Below are 6,030 nucleotides of genomic sequence, written 5' to 3'. Positions count from 1 at the left end.
TGATCTTCTCCCAGTCCCCAAGCACTTGACCCCTCCTCTTCCCTGGCACTCTTGTCTGCTGGTTGCAGATGGATGATGTCTGTGAGAACAGATATCTTGGGACCATCAGAAACACACCTCTTGGATGTCTCCAAAGGAGAGTTCCTGACAAGCTCTGTAATCTAATTTCTCATGAGTTCAGAATACCAGCTCTTCACAGACCTCATTGGCCTTTGTAAGTGAAGCAGAAAATTATATCCCAAGGGAGTTAAAAAGGAACCATTTGCCCTGGGCCCTATCAATGAAATCATGCATTAGGTCCTCTAGGGTTGAGGCCAAGCTGATTCCTGATGGTCCCCTGTGACTGGCCAGTGCTCAGAGGGGTCCTGTTGGGGACTTGGAGGTCATCAGGGCTCATCTGTTGAACAAAGACCTGAAGCAGCCCTGGAATCCCCTCACACAGGCAGAATCTACACTTCCAGGTCTGACCCTTACCTCTTCCATTCCCAGACAGACACCTCAAGATATTTGTGTGAAGAAATTCACATTTGAAAAGTCACACCTGAGTAGTAAATCTTCTTGCTTCAGAGGGAACCCTGCAGAGGCCTCCATACCACCTCGTTCCCAGTGGGTAACCTTCAACCCAGAAGAAGCCACCACCCTCCCTGAGGACTGGTTAGATCTCAGCCCCCACACAGAACATCTGAACCACAGTCTGCCTTTGAACAAGATCCCCTGGTGACCGGGTGCACAATGAGACCTGGGGGTATTTCCCCAGAAGCAGAGAATACTGTCCCCAAGACTCCTGACTATGAAGAATATGCTGTTCTGGATTTACCACCCTCATTTCCCGTAACCTGACAAGACTGTCCTAGTCATAAGTGGCCACTGGAGAAGATATCTCTACCGCCTCCTCAGCCTGTTCCAACAGCCTTATGATCCCATCAGCCAGGTAGGTCTCCCTGTCGCCCGCCCTCCTCTCTCCTACCATAATTTCTGCTAAATTATGCTTGCTTCATCGTCAGTGCATCACTATTTCAATAACACTTCATCTGCTTAATGACAGTGAGTCACTGACTGTTTTATGGCTCATTTCTGGTTATTTTCAGAGAAGGGCCCTGAGCCCCTTAGCTGTAGGGATGACAGTGTAGACTGGTCCTAAGCATGCAACCAGACACAGAACAGTCAGAGAATCAAAGTTGACTTGTACAAAAGGTGAGGGACCTTGCATCTCCACATCTGGTCATATAACCTGCTTCCAGAGAAGGCACCTGGGACTCTCTAGGAACAGTGGTTCAAGAGCACTTGAGATTACAAAATGCAGACTCTGTGTTGTATGGAGAAGTCAAAAGCTCAAGGAGAAATGGAGGGCGGAAAGCAAGACAGCTGCCAGGAGAAAGTTCTGGAACCCTTTCCTGGATGTTTCCCCTCCTCCTTCACTCCTGGGAGTGAGCAGGCCCCAGGTTGCTCCAGGGTTTTCTAGTTTGTTGCAGGCAGAGTCCTCTGAAGACATGTGACTAAGTTCTCCTATAGGTCTTGGGCTCCATGTCAGGGAGTTTTCTCTAGACCTTACCAATTCTGAGCAGGGCTTAATGATCCCCATCTGCAAAATGGGAAGGAATAACTCTGCTCTTTATAGTAATACAAATATCTTTGGGAAAACCTTACCTAAACCATGAATGGGCTCCTTCCACAGCCCAGGTGGGCTGCTCATGGCCCAGTCTCAAGCACAGTCTTCACCTTCATGAAGTCACATTCTCCTACATCTACCTGTTGGACCCCTGCCATAGTTTTAGGTACCAGCTCAACTTCATACTCACCGAGGTAAATTTCCAGGCTCCCCCATGAGAATTAAGCTTTGCCTTTCCTAGGAACTTCATTCATGACTCTGGTGTAGCCTTTTCTGGCCTCTGTTGCGTTATTTGTGACAGTATTACGACTCCTGAGCTCTATTCCTTACTAGCTTGGTGCCTCAGGCAAGTGATTTAACCTCTCTGAGATTTGAGTTATTTGACTGTAAAATGGGTATAACAGTAATAACGCCTGTCCCTTAGAAGTGATAGAGAAATAAACGAGTTAATGCCTGTCAAGTACTTTGTGTACTGGCACAAATGTGAGGTCAGTCAGTCACCGGGACCATGCCACATGTTGCCACTAACAGTAGTGATTGCAATGGTGGTAAACCACAATGGCCGCTAGCCTGAGATCCGGGAGGGACAGAGACATTTTAAAATCACTTTGGCCCTTGCAATGTCTAATAAAGTACCTTTCATATAGTAACCGATCCCATCTTACTCTGAGGATTAAATGAGATAATAACAGGAATGAGAGTAATTAGCACACTGCTCCCACCATGGTGCCATTTAGCTTTCGCCAAGGATCTCATGAAATTTATTCTTTTTCTTAAAAAATCATCTGTCAATCTATCTGCCTGCCTGCCTATCCCCAATGAACTGAAACTTCAAAAACCTAAATTAAAGCTTCTAGTTTAAAAATGCTTAAAATTTAGGGGTTGGGGGACTCCAGGAACTAATGTGATTTCTAAAGAGGCATTAACATTAACTATAAATGATATGTTGATTGACTGAGTCAATAGCAGTTGAATATCTGCAGGTTTTCTGACTTGAATTGAGTCCTCCATGACTGGGTGGTCATGTCCCCTACAGAAACACTAACGGTAGATCGATGAAGAGGCAGACATGCTGTAGGGAGGGTTAGAGGACATGGTGGTGACATGAAAGAGCTTTGGGAGGTGCGTGTGAACAGAACAAACCCAGGAGAGCCCAACTTGACACCAGGAAAGGGACTTGAAGGAATTAAGTTGTTTTAGGGACCTTAGGAGCCTGGACCTGGGGGAGAAGCTGAATGTTTGAATCTCTTTCGCAAACATTGCCTTCCCCAGCTCAAGATCCACTGTGTCTGGAGGTGGGAAGAAACACTGGCTTGTGTTCTCCACCTTGGGGAAAGCTAAGCTGGAACCAAACAGCAGACGAATACCTGAGGCAGCACACGCATGTGCCCACACCCCCAGGCTCCAGAATCAGTCCCTGCTGCTCTCTCCTTGCAGACAGGTATTCTGAGTAGTGGTGCTTGCTGTCAATAAAAATAAACAATTCCATGACAGAGTCAGAAGAAAGTGTGACTGGCAGACAGGGGAGCAACAGAGGGAAGATATCTGTGCCTCTCTCCCTGTCCTGTCCCTTCTCCTCCCCAGGGACCTCGCTGTCTGCCACTGTAAACATCTAGTGCCGAGGCGTGCTGCTATAAACTGTCTTCTGAGAGAAAGCATCCGCTACCCGATGGTGCTCCCTGGAATCCGAACCTCCTACGTTCTGAGCTGTGTGGTTGGCTATGACCCTGGACAGGTCTCTGGGTCTCAGTTTCTACCTGTGCAATGGACCATGGCAGGGGGCAGAGAAGAAGGAAGTGATGACTCTGGGGTAGACACCAGATAACCATTCAGTCGACTGCCATTACTCAGCTCTCATTAGGGATAACAGCCATGACGTGAACTTGCCATATTTCCACTGTATCATTTGTTGGTTGGATGCTCACTGAGTCTATCTCAAACTCCTGATACAGCTACACGGCTTCTCTCAGCACCCTGATTGTGGATGCATTCTGTGATTGTTTTCACTACTAGGATGGGAGCAGCAATGGCGTGAGTCCTCCAAAGTAAAGCACTTAAGAGTGGGTGTCTTTTCTCCATTCTTTCTATCACAAGACAGAGCCCCCTGTTCCCCTGTGTAACTGCCCACATTGGGTTGTGATGAGACTCAGACATGAATTTTTCTTGACACCAAGATTTTAAAAGTTACCTATCATAGCGTCTGGTATAGGCACAACCCTCCCTTCTTGGAAGGATAAATACCTGGTCCTCAATTACAATTCTTTAGCCTTTTGGTGCAAAAAGTACTGAGATTCAAGGTGAGAGACTTAGCTCCTAGTTCAGTCTCTAGAACTAACCAGCTGTTGATTTTGAGGGAGACTTTTTCAGACCCTCCGTTCCTGGTTCACTGGGTGAGAGTGTTGAACTGGATGGTCCCTATGCTGTCAGTCATCCATGAGGATGAGCAAGGGGGCTGGCTCAGTCCCACTGACTAACCCACCTATCCCAGAAATGTGGGTGAGTGTTGTGTCTCATGTTTGAAGGGTGCTGACCTCCCGCTAGACAGTCCTCAATAGCCCTTGTGTGTGGAGTAGGCAACAATGGAAGGGGTAAGGTCAACCCCCAAGTTCCCAACAGTTGCTCAGTCAATGCACATTGCCGAACAATTGCACTTAGCAAAGTGTTGCCAGCAGGCTATGGCAACAGATGAAACAAATGTGGAATTTCTGATGATTTGTAACTATACCCCATCCCACCCTTCTCTTAGGCTGCCATATTGCCTGACTCCAGGCTGCATCATTCATATCCCAGTCTGCATTACTGTCCTCCCCTGGAGTTGTGCAGTGCACAACTTGTACAGCAGTGGGTGGTGGCCTCAGCTCATCTGGGTCCTCAATGAACACACCATGCATTCTCACACCTCCTTGTCTTTGGGTGACTGGCATTGCTTGGAATAACTTCCTTCTCTTCTCCACCTGCAGAACTCCAGTGTGCTTTCAAGGCCTGCTTGAAGGAGTTCTTTCTCTGGGAACCCTTCCCTGAACATCACCCTTTGCAGAAGATGCAATTGTTTATCCCCCCTTAGATAGCATCAGTCACTTTGTTGTTTGGTGACTTATTTACATACTCAGCTCTCCCACTGGATTGTGTATTCATCAAACACCATGATCTTGTCTTTGTCACTTCAAATTCCCAGCACCCCAACAGTGACAGGCTTATGAAAAATTCTCAGTGAGTACCACTGAATTGAACAAACCAAGTTTTCTTTCTCTTGCTTCCCTGAGTCAAATACCAAAATGTGTTTTTGAAAAAAACAATCACAAAATGTGAAGATCTTAAACTACTCAGAACCCCCCCACGCACACTCAAACACAACTATCATTGATTATTAATTATGAAAAGGTGGCTGCCGATTACTGGTACTGTGAGATGAGAGCAGGACTATGCTATTTCTCTTGAGCAAATAAAGGAATGTGACAAGTGATGTGTTCCCAGTCCGCTAAAAGAGGCCTCATGGTAAAATTATGTCAGGTGACAAAAATTCCTGGGGCATAAAGTCATGAGCACCCATTCAAGAAGGCCACCTTGAAATGAGGTCTCTATAGTTTTCATGGACACTTAACCGTCTCCCAGTGATGCCACCTCTCCCAGGTTGACACTGTCACAGTTCCTCTGAATTAGTTTCATGCATTTGCTCATCCCCAGGGACCTTGATAGAGAATGTGAGGGCCAGTCCTTGAACATGGACTATGTGAGTGGAGAGGAAAGGACAGTTGGTTTGAGTTTCCATCAGGTGTTGATGGTGAGGTCAATGGCAAGATGAGCAAGATCCTGGGAGGGTGAGAGGTGGGAATAAGTGGAACGGAGATCCTGCCTCCGTCAAGTAGGCAAATGGTGCCAAAGAGCATCCAGAGACATTACCCCCATCCCACCCCAGATGGAGCCAGGGCAGTGACTGAAAAAATTGAAGCAAAGGAAGAATGTGCATGGCCTCTTGCTGCTCCCAGGGGCATTCTGTGCTGCAGCTACAATCATTAGAGCAGAGAGGGACAGCAATGGCAGGTGGGCTAAGGCCGGTCTCTGATAGTTTACATAACCATGTCTACATACTTTTGTCCCTCATTTACTTTTTTGTCACTTATTTACTTTTACTCAACCTTGCTGGTGTCTCAACCATCACTGAGATTTGAGCTTCCTGATGTTTTGAGGAGACTCAGATGTCCTACCCTTCCATTCACTCAATCAACCCTCAAAGTCAGTGAGTGAGGTAGACCGTGTGCAAAGATCTCCTGGGCCAATGGAAATGGTAAGCATGTCAATAACAGTCAAGAAGTTCCTTTTCATAAATGTTTTGTGGGTCTCAACCTGACACACAAACTCCACTAATCAGGTCAGCCTTATTCTCAGATGATTATTCTCTAGGTGATTGTTGCCAAACTCAT

Source organism: Sciurus carolinensis, chromosome 4 (genome assembly GCF_902686445.1).
Source record: "Sciurus carolinensis chromosome 4, mSciCar1.2, whole genome shotgun sequence".
Lineage (NCBI taxonomy): Eukaryota > Metazoa > Chordata > Mammalia > Rodentia > Sciuridae > Sciurus > Sciurus carolinensis.
The sequence above is the reverse complement of the archived record's forward strand: the minus strand, read 5'-3'. Positions refer to the sequence as shown.